General features: G+C 40.6%; 1 protein-coding gene across 7 annotated transcripts in view; it reads right to left on the bottom strand.

Moving 5' to 3' along the window:
* LOC124112116 (leucine-rich repeats and immunoglobulin-like domains protein 1) overlaps nucleotides 1-15,374 on the bottom strand; it is a 148,373-nt gene that overhangs the window by 47,211 nt on the left and 85,788 nt on the right. The window contains exon 3 of one of the 7 annotated variants that reach the window (XM_048386939.1): nucleotides 4,219-4,243. The exons of 4 other annotated variants lie outside the window; for them this stretch is intronic. The gene's annotated coding sequence lies outside the window, so the exon portion shown is untranslated. Of the gene's footprint in view, nucleotides 1-3,109; nucleotides 3,131-3,264; nucleotides 3,473-4,218; nucleotides 4,244-15,374 lie in introns of those variants that run through there. 2 more of the 7 variants (XM_046472091.2, XM_046472093.2) reach the window with 2 other exon arrangements.

The following is a 15,374-nucleotide window of genomic DNA, read 5'->3' as shown; positions in this document are numbered from 1 at the left end:
CCCCACCTACAGCAGGACATGACACTGAGAATAGCTGGTAAGAATGGCTCCCCACCTACAGCAGGATGTGACACTGAGAATAGCTGGTGAGAATGGGTCCCCACCTACAGCAGGATGTGACACTGAGAATAGCTGGTGAGAATGGCTCCCCACCTACAGCAGGATGTGACATTAAGAATAGCTGATGAGAATGGCTCCCCACCTACAGCGGGACATGACACTGAGAATAGCTGGTGATAATGGCTCCCCACCTACAGGAGGATTTGACACTGAGAATAGCTGGTGAGAATGGCTCCCCACCTACAGCAGGATGTGACACTGAGAATAGCTGGTGAGAATGGCTCCCCACCTACAGCAGGACATGACACTGAGAATAGCTGGTGAGAATGGCTCCCCACCTACAGTAGGATTTGACACTGAGAATAGCTGGTGAGAATGGCTCCCCACCTACAATAGGACGTGACACTGAGAATAGCTGGTGAGAATTGCTCCCCACATTCAGCAGGATGTGACACTGAGAATAGCTGGTGAGAATGGCTCCCCACCTACAGCAGGACATGACACTGAGAATAGCTGGTGAGAATGGCTCCCCACCTACAGCAGGACATGACACTGAGAATAGCTGGTGAGAATGGCTCCCCACCTACAGCAGGATGTGACACTGAGGATAGCTGGTGAGAATGGCTACCCACCTACAGCAGGATGTGACACTGAGAATAGCTGGTAAGAATGGCTCCCCACATTCAGCAGGATGTGACACTGAGAATAGCTGGTGATAATGGCTCCCCACCTACAGCAGGATTTGACACTGAGAATAGCTGGTGAGAATGGCTCCCCACCTACAGCAGGACATGACACTGAGAATAGCTGGTGAGAATGGCTCCCCACCTACAGTAGGATGTGACACTGAGAATAGCTGGTGAGAATGGCTCCCCACCTACAGCAGGATGTGACACTGAGAATAGCTGGTGAGAATGGCTCCCCACATTCAGCAGGATGTGGCACTGAGAATAGCTGGTGAGAATGGCTCCCCGCCTACAGCAGGACGTGACACTGAGAATAGCTGGTGAGAATGGCTCCCCACCTACAGCAGGATGTGACACTGAGGATAGCTGGTGAGAATGGCTCCCCACCTACAGCAGGATGTGACACTGAGAATAGCTGGTGAGAATGGCTCCCCACCTACAGCAGGATGTGACACTGAGGATAGCTGGTGAGAATGGCTCCCCACTTACAGCAGGATGTGACACTGAGAATAGCTGGTGAGAATGGCTCCCCACCTACAGCAGGATTTGACACTGAGAATAGCTGGTGAGAATGGCTCCCCACCTACAGCAGGATGTGACACTGAGAATAGCTGGTGAGAATGGCTCCCCACCTACAGCAGGATGTGACACTGAGGATAGCTGGTGAGAATGGCTCCCCACTTACAGCAGGATGTGACACTGAGAATAGCTGGTGATAATGGCTCCCCACCTACAACAGGATTTAACACTGAGAATAGCTGGTGAGAATGGCTCCCCACCTACAGCAGGACATGACACTGAGAATAGCTGGTGATAATGGCTCCCCACCTACAGCAGGATTTGACACTGAGAATAGCTGGTGAGAATGGCTCCCCACATTCAGCAGGACATGACACTGAGAATAGCTGGTGAGAATGGCTCCCCACCTACAGCAGGACATGACACTGAGAATAGCTGGTGAGAATGGCTCCCCACCTACAGCAGGACATGACACTGAGAATAGCTGGTGAGAATGGCTACCCACCTACAGCAGGACGTGACACTGAGAATAGCTGGTGAGAATGGCTCCCCACATTCAGCAGGACATGACACTGAGAATAGCTGGTGAGAATGGCTCCCCACATTCAGCAGGATGTGACACAGGAGATGATAAAGATCATTTATCATAGGTTTGAAAAGTGAATCAATTGGAAAAGAAAACTCAATTGATACCACATCACTCATCACTTCCTCTATTACCCTAGTTTTTATTTGGCATGGTCTTTCAGTCAGGTCAGCTGCAACCGTAACACGAAACACAACCGTAATCTTTCGTTGCAAAATGTCCAGATACACTTGTGTTTGGACTATGTTTTTAACTCTTCCACTTCATCAAATTCTAACCTACTATGCGTGGTTTCAATAAGCATCCATTTTGGTAATTATATGTGAGTAACAAGGGTGCATAATACAGTAAATATAGTAACAATTGGTTGTCACTGATGTCCTGCCGTCCCCCATTAACAATTGTGGCACACAGACAGATGAGGGCAAGAAGTAGCCCTGAAAGGTCATTACAAAGAATAAAAGAAGTTGTTAATGTTATCCATAAAAAGGTGTTGTGTATTCATTTCTTAGTTATGGCAGTAAAGCAGAATAAAAAAAAACTGATACACAATTCCTCTGTGGTTCATTGTCACTGAGTTTTTCTCAGCTGATATATAGAGAGTACCAAAACAGTTTGTTTTTGGTGATGCTTCTTCAAATCCCATCTGCAGTAGAAAAAAAAAAATTACACTTGCTTCAATTTGATATCAGGATATTGAATGAAAATTATTTCTTCAAGGTCTATAAATGTTCACCTTGATGTTAAACTGAAGCTTGTGGATAAATATCATGTGAGTATTTTACATACTTTAACAATAACAAAAGAATAGACCACCTAACTCACTGACAATCTGCATTGAGGTAAGTTCAACAAGTGGACAGACATTTTAACATAAACTGCTAATCATTCTTATTTAATTCTTAATTAAAAACATAGCAAGGGAATAAACATTTTGTAAATTACCGATCATATTGACTGTTCAGTAATTTAGAAGATTCATAATAATCTTACAGCAAGGGATTAGTAAATTGGAACAAAACTATGTTGAGATGTTCTGATGTGTTGCAGCTGCCTGCATCCTTTCATGGTTTAAGCAAGTGCAGATCATCAAAGATACTTTGTTAAAAAGCATTAGTTTATATGTGATCAAAACAAGCACTGCATGCACTTCTTGGCCAGAGTCTGGTAGCCCTGTCGTAGGTCACACTGTATATATGCCTCTTACAGTAATACCACCTTGTATGTAGTGTACAACAATTAATGACCACTCTTTCACCTCCAATGTAAGCGGTAGTTACTAAAGTGCCACTGTGTGCTCCCTCCTTGAAGTACTGCACTGGACTGTATGGCTAGCTGTATATGGCTGCCAACCTGACATCATGTAGTGGAAACCTTAGCTCCCCCTGCAACACAACTAGCCAACTTGCATACCTTCTTACACCTGACTGTTAAATACTCCAGGAATTTGTGATGACACAACACCAGAAGTACTCCAGATGTTTGGTAGAATTCCAGTCCATGCCACTCCCAAAGTTACAAATTATAAAGTTGTATCTGGTGAGTTGAGTGTATCAAAGTTTTGCACTACACCTCTGTATCCTGCACCATCTCTCTTCAAACGGGAAGCCAACTGGCCTGGTTCCAGACTTCCAGGGCTCCCCAGGAGGGGCGGGAGGCACCCAATCCAATTCTTCCATCAATCAACATACTTTCACTAAATACCGGTTGATCCTGTTTTACGGCCTCAAATTAAAAAAATTCTCAATTAAGCCTTGCACGTCTCTGTATCCCTTTCATTCTGGTGGTTTCCAATATTACAAGATGATGTGGCACCTGACACCCCCCTGCAGAGCCTCACACCATCCAGATGTTCTTCCTATATAATCTCTGCAGCAAGTTTTTGTAGGCAGTCAGGTCATCCTTGCCTTGTGCGTAATGTGATCCCCCAACACCCTTCCCCCCCATACACACACCTTATCATTAATGCCACACTTGACTACAAGCCTCTCCCTTTCTTAACATTATTAACCATGCTGATCATAATTACAATATCTACACAAACAATTCAACAACTAAACTGGCCATTTGAAAATGCAAATATACAATGCCAGACTTGCCCATGTCATTTCTTTATAAGGTAAAAACTGCATTACAGTTGTGTAAGGAATAAACAGGTTCTCTACAGTATCTTAATCTCAACTTAGGTGTAAATTGTACCTTAACAGCAATGATAAGAACATACTTGAAGTAACAATAACACACTGCTCATGCAAAATAGTCATAAAATAAAACTGAACTGATTGCCAAGCATGTTGGAAACTCTGTGTATTGGTATTTATAAACCTTGAAATCGCAGTTGGAGATGAAAATGAGAAATATTTTTACCTCAGTTCATTCTGCCAAGCAGGATCTGTTTGTCGAAGAAAAGTGAAAGGTGCAAAGTAAAATTTGACAGTAACAAAAAGAACGAATAACTGCAAATTTTCCTGCAATTAGAATGCATCTTAACTTGTATAGGAGTATTGATGGTAGTTTGTAAATATATTGAAAATTTACTGCCATGTGAAAAAGGACCCTCAGTTAAAATAATTCCCCCATCCCATCCCCATCTCCCATGGAGACCCTGCTACAACTATGGTATTTGGTCAGCATGCATTACTCTCAGTGGTGATGGCCAACTACTTGTCACGCAGTGGTCACTAATTAGTCAGGCACATGTGTCAAACATCATTTTGTCACGTCAAAACTTGACAAACTTCTGATCAGAATGGAAACTCTAATATCAATCCTCTATCCAATACCCATCCATGAAGAATCATCTGTTTAATCATTTTGAAGCAATTTAGATAAAACAAAATAGCTGGCTTCTCCCAAACTGCATGCACAACCTGTCAGGTGTTGCATTCCAACATAAATGAGCAGATTGTCAAGATACTGACCTGTCTCCTTGGCAGGGGACAATCTGGCAAGGTGTGTTGTACTACATACAACATGAGTGTGTATATATGGCAATGTTCATGTTATGAGGTCAGGTGGAAATGGACACAGATTTATAGGAAACAGACTGGGGTTGTCCTAGCCAGTGACACCTCCTCATTAAGTACCCTTGTCATCTCCCCTGCCTTCTTACCATTGTGTGCAGGTATCACATTCCCGGGAAGAAACAGGCCTGTCTTCACCTCTTGAACCGGAGAAAGTCTTCAATGAGCAAAGTTCAGCTGACTTAGCTGAGTTACCTATATCTGAATTTCATGGAAGCAGATCGACTGGAGCCTACACTTTCCATCAATAATATAAACATAACACTTTCCTAAATGTAATTAGGTGATAAATAATGTGTGTTTTCCCATTTAGAGTTAGCCTACCTGTAGATTTAACCACACTATCTTGAATTTGGAACTGAACAGGCAATGTGAGGTTTCCAATCTTTAATGAATGTCTTTGCAGTCATTTGAGTGAAATTGGAATATGGCAGACTCAGTCCTCTGACAGATGCAAATGAAAGGTCATAGATGCCACATGAGGTCAAATTAAACAGTTATATGTCATGTAAAGCTCTACTTCACATTACCTACATGCTGTTAGGGACGCATTTACTGTAGCAATAGTCTAAAAATACCATTATGATACTCTTGAGATAGTATGATGATTACATTTCCATTGACCAAGTTTATTATCTCCAGTTTGTCCATCTGAAGCAATACAATCTAGGTTTTGATTGTGTATAATATTCAAAGTAACAATTTTTCCAAACCTTGTCCCCAAAAATGTGCATAATAATCAGGAAAATATAGTACCACCTGTCTATGCAATATGACATCATATTCCTTTCTTATCGAGAACAATACGACATAATGTCATTCATTTTCCATGACTTCACAATCTGATAATATCACATAATCTGAAAAAATAGGCGTGACTTCAGATAGATTTTATGCATGGTCGACAGTTTGTATGTTTTTTCTGACTTGTCTGTCCTATAATGACAATGAGTAATATACAGAATTATCAACTCGATACCGGAATTACCGATTATCCATTGTGAATGAAAGTCTCGAGCTGGGGGCTCACCATTCATTAACTCGCGATAATAAGATAATACACAATTTCTCGTTGCTGTTCTGTTATTCTCAGATAACAAAATACAGGTTCAGCAGAAATTGGAAATTCTGTGATTCTGAATGAATACTGTATATATATCTCAAACAAAGTGAAATCACCAAACTACAGGACACCTTGGATCAAATTAAACTGAAAGAGGCTGGTTTATTACAAATGACCCAGAAACTGAATGGAGGCCATTTGCACAATCCTTCACAGAGGAACAATAAGAGAACCACACCCATCAAACTTCATCTCATCTGCATAAAGGAGTATGATGGGCACAGCAAGCAGTATTTCTAACAGTATCACGGGTACAGCAAGCTTAGTATTATATGTCTATTTTTCCAAAGATGGACGGGCACCTTAGGCCATAAGTGTTTTGCATTCAAAATGAAAATAAATTTGGTAATAATCTCATCAATAAGTAGGTAACTGTTATCATTAAAATAATATTGTTTTATACTTTTAAGTTGTATACATTTAATCAAAGTTTTCACAATATACTGCTTTACATTGGATGAAAAACGGACGTTCATAAGCATTAGAATAATGTATACATTTTCACAAGACTGTATTCTGGAAAATGATATAAACAGTAAATACTGACGGACTACTTCCACATTCCTGGTGAAAACCTTAGCACAAATAAATACAGAAGCATTGTTTCTGATTATTTAGACACTTTAATTATCTTAAACTCATGTGTTTTTGCGTATATTTAAAAACAGTCAAACTCGGCGTTAGAAATTGGCACCTGTCATGTAGGTCCACCCAAACTGCCCAAAAGTTAAGGTATCATAAGGACTAGTAGAAAGTTGCCATTTTTAAGGGTTTTGCTATATGTTATCATTATAAGGACTAGTGGACAGAAACTGTTAGTTTCTACTGCTGTGGTCAACATTCAGTAGAAACATTCAGTTGTAGTCAACATTCTACAGCAATCTATGAATTTACTTCAGAATCTATTCAACATATCTTCATAATCCCCTCTGAATGATCAGCCCAATGATCAAAGATGATGAACAAGGAAGATAGTTCTATAGACATGATAGATATACAACTTTTTTCAGTGTAGAGAAAAACAACAAAACATTGCATTCATAGCAATAAGGAAGTTGTGTATCCATCTCCCTTGTTCATCATGCCAACTTCTCAGTGTTACTGAGAGAAGTAAAGATGAACAACACCTAAAAAGCCACTGGTTCATTGACAAACTCGGAAATTTCCCTTGTCATGATTGTGTCAGCAATTTTGATGTCCTGTACTTATAGAGGTAGTTCTTAATAGACAACTTTAATCCAATAACAATATTATCTAAGCATGTTTAAATATATTTCTTGTAACCAAACTACAAAGACAAGTGTAAAACAATTTGGGCATACATATGCTTATGTTATCTCGCTATTTTGTTACCGCAATACAGCTGGTAGTTGTACGTCTGTCGGTGTAAACATGAAATCACACCTACATTCTAAATGAAATTGTCTATGCATCCTTTGAAGTTCAAAATTGGGACATAATAAAGACATTTAGAGTAATTTTTTAGGCTACCATTATCACTAAGTTGAAATGATATTTTTATTTTCCTGGATCAAAGTTGAAGAATACTGACCAAAGTCTATAGAGACTGAGGAAGAAAGATAACTGGCCACTCGCCACATCCTAACCTCACATGGCATTTGGAATAACCCTAACTCATGCAAATAACAAGTTTCTTTGCAACAAAGAAATCATTTACTGCATGGAATAGCTTCAGACACACCAAGCTTGCTATGATTTGCCAAACATTCTAAAAATATCACATCCTATCTCTAAAGATTATTCTAGAAATCAGCAGGGAGCTAGTGCACTCACTCTTGACATCCCCTCAGTGGGCACCTGCCTTATCATACCCCTCCATATCATAACTGCTTTGTAGATTAGAATCCCCACTGCAGGAAGTTCATCAGAGTTTGTAGGATCACTTATATTCCCCCTTTTCAAACATTTTTCTAAGGTGCTTCTCATTACAAAAGACAAGATAGTAAATAATTATATTCTGATGGCAAGCAATTCCATGTAATAGCTAACTATTGGGCATTGTGATGAAGCTGATGAAAGGCATCTGTAGATTATCCAGATAATCCCTGACAAAAGGATAACATATTTATTTACCATGTTTACAGAAGGTTATTTAGACTAACATTCCACTGGAGCCTGATGTTTACATCCAGTGAAATCTACAAACACGTTCATACAGTCTGTCCATCTGTCCTCACAAAACTGTTTGATAGTTATGGTTCCCACAGCTACTATGTGTTCTTCCATTGTACCTACAACATGTGCAATGTGTTCTTCCACTGTACCTACAACATGTGCAATGTGTTCTTCCACTGTACCTACAACATGTGCAATGTGTTCTTCCACTGTACCTACAACATGTGCAATGTGTTCTTCCACTGTACCTACAACATGTGCAATGTGTTCTTCCATTGTACCTACAACATGTGCAATGTGTTCTTCCACTGTACCTACAACATGTGCAATGTGTTCTTCCACTGTACCTACAACATGTGCAATGTGTTCTTCCACTGTACCTACAACATGTGCAATATTTCCCCATTTATCTGCAATGTACATTTCATGACTCAGTTTCGACCTTCCTCTTGTTTGCTTGTTTTAGATTCATTCATGCAACTTAAAGTTTTTTTAAAAAGTCCTATCGTGAAAACACGAAAAACAGCAGCAGGAGAAACATTATCAGCAAGTTATGCCGTATACTGTCGTGCGCATGACTGTAGTCCATAATTTGCTAAGTTTATTAAAATCCTTTTACCATTAACAAACTAGCAACCTCAACTAGACAGCAACTTGGGCATTGTTTCACTTATTTTAAGTTGTGTACTCTTCCTCTTGAAAACAGCAACAAACATCAAAAAGTCTCACTCCACTTAAAGGTTCTGATAAAGAAAACCAAATGCACAATAAAATCTAAAATCTGAATTATATACTGAGTCAAATGAAAAACTTCACAGTTTAAAAAGTAATCCCATATATGATATAAAACGGACAAATGTATCAGAGAAGGTAATTTTTAATCATTAATGTCCAAAGAAGGATTTTAATTAACGGTGGTAACCATAATTTGTGCCAAGCACCTACAGTATTCGGTAATAACATCAACAGTATAAATCATAAGTCCCAAGCTAGGGCTGTGTATTGCCCCAAATTTCGTATTGCGATATATTGCGATACATTCCTCTGTATTGCAATACGTACTGCAATATATTGTGGAAGAAAACTTATTGAGTTCTGTCCACTGTTTAAGATTCTTTTACCTCCACATTGAATCACAGTACAATCATACAAAGTTTAGCTTTATTCAAAGTAAAAAAAAGGGAAAAACCAGAACCATCAGACAAAACAGACAATTGTATATTGTGTCTGACTGGCTGTGCTATTCGACTCAAGAATAGCTGTTTAAGGCACCATAATGGTAAAGTCCAACATGCAGTAAATATTAGTGGTATCAATTCTCCAGACTCAGTGACATCATGGGTGCGTTTAGCTCATAGGTTCAGGAAGAAATGTTAGAGGTATTTATGTATAATATGGGTCCAGTGTTTGTGGTAACGTAAGTTTGTAATTGTTTATCAAAGAGCTGTTCGTGCAGTTTCATCACAATGACATCGCAGGTAAAAAGATGGACAATATTAGTTGTTTTAACTCTTTCAACACCAGTCAACCAGAAGCGTTTACTGCTGTGACACCCAGTAACCAGAGATTCCTGTGTGATAGATGAAACCAACATTTATCAAAGAAAATATCTGCTTGTAAAACATCTTTGCAACTCTATATTATACACCATTTGAAAGGTCTGATCCTATTGTTTATAAATATGAAAGTATTGTTTATCACATTATTTAAATAATGCATTTACAACTTAATTATGTTCAGTCACAACGTCCAGATTAAGGACCAAGGAAGCGAAAATTTGACGATTTTCGGCAAATATACGATTTCATAAAATGCACTTACCTATTTCCTTTTTTATTTTTATTGTTTACGTTATTGAAAAAGCTTTTGAAAAAGAATTATCAATAGTATCTGTCATCACCCATTTCCCGATAACAGCGCCTGTCCGCTCAGTAACATGAAGAAATACCACTGTTTTCGAGGCTTCGTATGAATAACACGTTCGTCGAAGACTGGCATATGACACATCGCTAGAAAGCTTATTCTTTCATCTTCACGCTCGTAACATCGCCTGGAGTTTTTCGTAGTTATAACAATCGATTTTATTGGATAACAATTGGTTTCTAATGACGCTTTCGCGCCAAAATCTGCTACAAGGTTTGTGATTGGTCAAATTTGAGCACGTGATCTAAGGCAGTCAATCAAATTACAGTTGTGTTATGAATTTTAGATTTTGACGAAATCTTTTTGTTTATCCTGCCATTCTGAACATCTTAAGCAGGAAATCGCAATTTATATTAAAAATATGGTGCTTTGTTGATGTATCATGCTAGGTTACGAGCTGTGACAAAGTTTTTTCATGCATAATTTTGGCATTAAACATCGTGTCCGAGCCGAGAATTTAGGCGACGAAAGCCGATGTCATTTGATTTACATTACAAGCGATCGCACGAAAAGATGGAAATAATAACTTGGCAGTAAGTTTAACAACTTTTAGATATATTTTTGTTGATTGTATCTATAACTTTGTATACTATATTCAAAGCTTTGCTTGAAACGTCTTTATTTTGCTCTTTGACATGTTCGATGTGGACCCGTTTTCGAAGTGCGTGTCTGAGATTTTTATTTTAAATAACATTACGGGAAATAGTGAATAATTTCTTAATCTATTGATAAAAAATGATCAATTGAAATTGAATACGTATTTCAGACATTGTGAAATGTGATAGATTTAGTAAATGAAAGATATGACTGGTAGGTTTAAAAAATTATATACTATTTTGACGTGACTACGGCTTGGCCGGTAGGGCCTATACCGGCCTACGGTGTCTGGGAATGCTTCTTGGCCGGTATTACGGGCCTACGGTGTTGAATGAGTAATAATGATTAATCATAAGCAAGTTCAATTTGAAAACACAAAATCATTGTCAATATACCGGTACATCACAAACGTATCGCGATACGTAGTTGTTTCATTTTCATATTGCGGTATACCGGTATACCGGTAATACCGTGCAGCCCTATCCCAAGCACAAGAATCTGATAGCACACAAGTTCAGTAGCGTGTATGGCCACCATGTGCGTTGACAACTGCCACACAACGCCTCCGCATGGACCTTGTGATGCTTGTGAACACATGATTGGGAAGACGACGCCATTGTTGCTGCAAAATGGTGCAAAGATCTTGCAAATTCTGTGGTTGGTTCTGGAGAGTGCACAGACTTCTGCCAAGAGCATCCCAGACGTGTTCGATGGGATTGAGGTCGGGAGACCTTGATGGCCAGTCCATGACGTTGACTCCCACATTCTGAAGGAAATTCCTTGTCAAAATTGCTATGGGGGGTCTGGCATTGTCGTGTTGGAAGATCAAACCGGGTCCATGTGCTGCCATAAAAGGCAGAAGTTCTGGTGCCAGTACCTGGTTGCGGTAAGCAGCAGCATTGAGGTTGCCATGGATGACAAGAAGCCTGGAACGTGCATTGCCACAGAAAGCACCCCACACCATGACACTTTCGCCTCAAAATCTGTCAACTTCCTGTACACAACACTGGGCGTAACATTCATGACGGCGCCTCCACACCCTCGCGCTGCCATCAGCAAATCCAAGATTAAATCGGGATTCATCACTGAAGACGACTTGATTCCAATTCCTCTGAGTCCATCGTAATTGTCGCTGTGCCCACAATTGACGTTGACGTCTGTGTAATTGAGTCAGAATCGGCCCGCAGTATGAAGGTGAGCAGTTCTCAGACGGTTTCGAACAGTTTGCGCACTCAGTCTCCCCCTAAACAGTAAATTTCTGGTTGATGTAGCCGTCAAAAGCCGGTTACCTAGGTGACGTAAGACAATCTGACGTGGTGGTTCCCGTTTGCTGTAGACGCGTCTGTAAATCATATACAGTCCGTCGACTACAACCCATCATCCTTGCGACTTCAGCTACAGACGTTCCCGTCTGCAACATGCTGATGGCATGTTCACGTTGCACATTTGAAAGGCATGGCATGACAAATGGCCGTAAAGACTTTTGTTTGCTTGTGTTTTTCTTTTTTTGTTAATGACTGCTAAGAAGTATGGCTGAAAACACGTGCGGTATTATGGCCACGTGACCAGTTGCACGTGAAAAACCACTTTTGCCACTATAGTGCTGTGGACATGATTTTGATCGATTCACCTGCACAAAAACGGGTATTATCTGAAGACAATACGTGGCCATTACTGTTTAAATACACAATAAGGGCCCACAATGATAACTGGTTAAAATGTTAACATTTTAGGATTGTGAGGTTTTTAATTTGGTTCAGTATATATCAAAACTAAGAAGTCTATTCTTTATTTATGCAGGTTGTTGCATGTGATAATAATACACTTAATGGTGCGGCATGAGATGTTATACCAGCCACACAAACTACACAAACAGGCTGAGCACAAACGCCCTTAACTGTGAATCACAAAGAGAAAAAGAGGCACCACCCCAGAGAAATGACTAACAACAGGCTGACATCTCCTAGTCTGTCTTGGGCAGCACAATTGTAGCCCTCTCCACAATTCTTCCCTTCACACCTCTCTGAAAAGTCACTTCCTTCCCTTCATACCTCCCTGTACAGTCACATTCCTTCCTTCATACCTCTCTGTACAGTCACATTCCTGCCTTCATACATCTCTGTACAGTCACATTCTTCCCTTCATATCTCTCTGTACAGTAACATTCCTGCCTTCATACATCTCTGTACAGTCGAATTCCTGCCTTCATACCTCTCTGTACAGTCACATTCCTGCCTTCATACCTCTCTGTACAGTCACATTCCTGCCTTCATACATCTCTGTACAGTCACATTCTTCCCTTCATATCTCTCTGTACAGTAACATTCCTGCCTTCATACATCTCTGTACAGTCGAATTCCTGCCTTCATACCTCTCTGTACAGTCACATTCTTCCCTTCATACCTCTCTGTACAGTCACATTCCTGCTTTCATACCTCTCTGTACTATCACATTCCTGCCTTCATACCTCTGTACAGTCATATTCTTCCCTTCATACCTCTCTGTACAGTCACATTCTTCCCTTCATACCTCTCTGTACAGTCACATTCCTGCCTTCATACCTCTGTACAGTCATATTCTTCCCTTCATACCTCTCTGTACAGTCACATTCTTCCCTTCATACCTCTATGTACAGTCACATTCCTGCTTTCATACCTCTCTGTACTATCACATTCCTGCCTTCATACCTCTCTGAACAGTCACATTCCTGCCTTCATACCTCTCTGTACTATCACATTCCTGCCTTCATACATCTTTGTACAGTCACATTCTTCCCTTCATACCTCTCTGTACAGTCACATTCCTGCCTTCATACCTCTCTGTACAGTCACATTCCTGCCTTCATACCTCTCTGTACAGTCACATTCCTGCCTCCATACCTCTCTGTACAGTCACATTCCTGCTTTCATACCTCTCTGTACAGTCACATTCCTGCCTTCATACCTCTCTGTACAGTCACATTCCTGCCTCCATACCTCTCTGTACAGTCACATTCCTGCCTCCATACCTCTCTGTACAGTCACATTCCTGCCTCCATACCTCTCTGTACAGTCACATTCCTGCAACCTTCAGCTAGGCCAATGTGACAAGACTTCATTTCTTTGTTTGAAACTCACACTCTTACTTTGGCCTGGTCTGTGAGAAGTAAACAGTTAGCGATATCTGTCATTTGCTTGATTGTAAGCATGAACAACTGAAATTCTCATTTTCTCTAAGTTTAAGAACCCACTTTGCTACAAAGATGTCTCCATCCATAAAATGGTTTATTTCAAGCTTATCAATGAAATGTCTCTGGTTGCCCACTGCAGTGTAATCAGACCTCAAATCATTGCCAGTTGACACAATTTATTGACTGTCTCCCCCATTAAGCAGTAGGCCATCAGCATTATTGGAAGGTCTGCCCCAGGACCAGCAGGCACACATATATACTGTCTGACGCATCTCCCTCAGAACACTTACAAATCCATCAATTTCATTTGTTGCCAGCGTTGAGAATGCTTTCATAATAAACACTTTTATTACTGCCAACTCTACTGATGAACTTGAATACTATGCTAAAACTCAAAACATCATTCTTTGAAAATATCAAATCTCACCCTTCGGCCTTTCTCCTTAAAGTCTGTGTGATGTAGGCCAAAAGGGACAGAAAAAGACACTTATCAACACAGAGGGACAAGATAAACAAACTTCCCCAAAACATGGGCCTATACTGAGGTAGAAACAGCCACATAAACCAAATTAACATAAAGATAGACCTACATTGAGGGACACAGAGCCAGCTAAATCAACTTAACCATGTAACATGGGCCTACATTAAAGGACAAACAGACACATAAACCAAATTTTACATGTACATTGGCCAACACTGAAGGACATCCAGACAACTTGCATTCCTTCCTTACTGTGTCCCATGTCAACCCTCAAGGACACGCTACTCCCAACTGCATTCCCTTCCTACTGTGTCCCATGTCAACCCTCAAAGACAAGCTACTGCCAACTGCATTCCCTTCCTACTGTGTCCCATGTCAACCCTCAAAGACAAGTTACTGCCAACTGCATTCCCTCCTTACTGTGTCCCATGTCAACCCTCAAAGACAACCTACTGCCAACTGCATTCCCTCCTTACTGTGTCCCATGTCAACCCTCAAAGACAACCTACTGCCAACTGCATTCCCTTCCTACTGTGTCCCATGTCAACCCTCAAGGACAAGCTACTGGCAACTGCATTCCCTCCTTACTGTGTCCCATGTCAACCCTCAAAGACAAGCTACTGTCAACTGCATTCCCTCCTTACTGTGTCCCATGTCAACCCTCAAGGACAAGCAACTGTCAACTGCATTCCCTCCTTACTGTGCCCCATGTCAACCCTCAAAGACAAGCTACTGTCAACTGCATTCCCTCCTTACTGTGTCCCACGTCAACCCTCAAAGACAAGTTACTGTCAACTGCATTCCCTCCTTACTGTGTCCCATGTCAACCCTCAAAGACAAGCTACTGTCAACTGCATTCCCTCCTTACTGTGTCCCATGTCAACCCTCAAAGACAAGTTACTGCCAACTGCATTCCCTCCTTACTGTGTCCCATGTCAACCCTCAAAGACAAGCTACTGTCAACTGCATTCCCTCCTTACTGTGTCCCATGTCAACCCTCAAGGACAAGCAACTGTCAACTGCATTCCCTCCTTACTGTGCCCCATGTCAACCCTCAAAGACAAGCTACTG

The sequence above is a fragment of the Haliotis rufescens genome, unplaced genomic scaffold (assembly GCF_023055435.1).
Source record: "Haliotis rufescens isolate VD_foot unplaced genomic scaffold, xgHalRufe1.0.p SCAF_10, whole genome shotgun sequence".
Lineage (NCBI taxonomy): Eukaryota > Metazoa > Mollusca > Gastropoda > Lepetellida > Haliotidae > Haliotis > Haliotis rufescens.
This window is presented reverse-complemented; position numbering and strand designations above follow the sequence as displayed.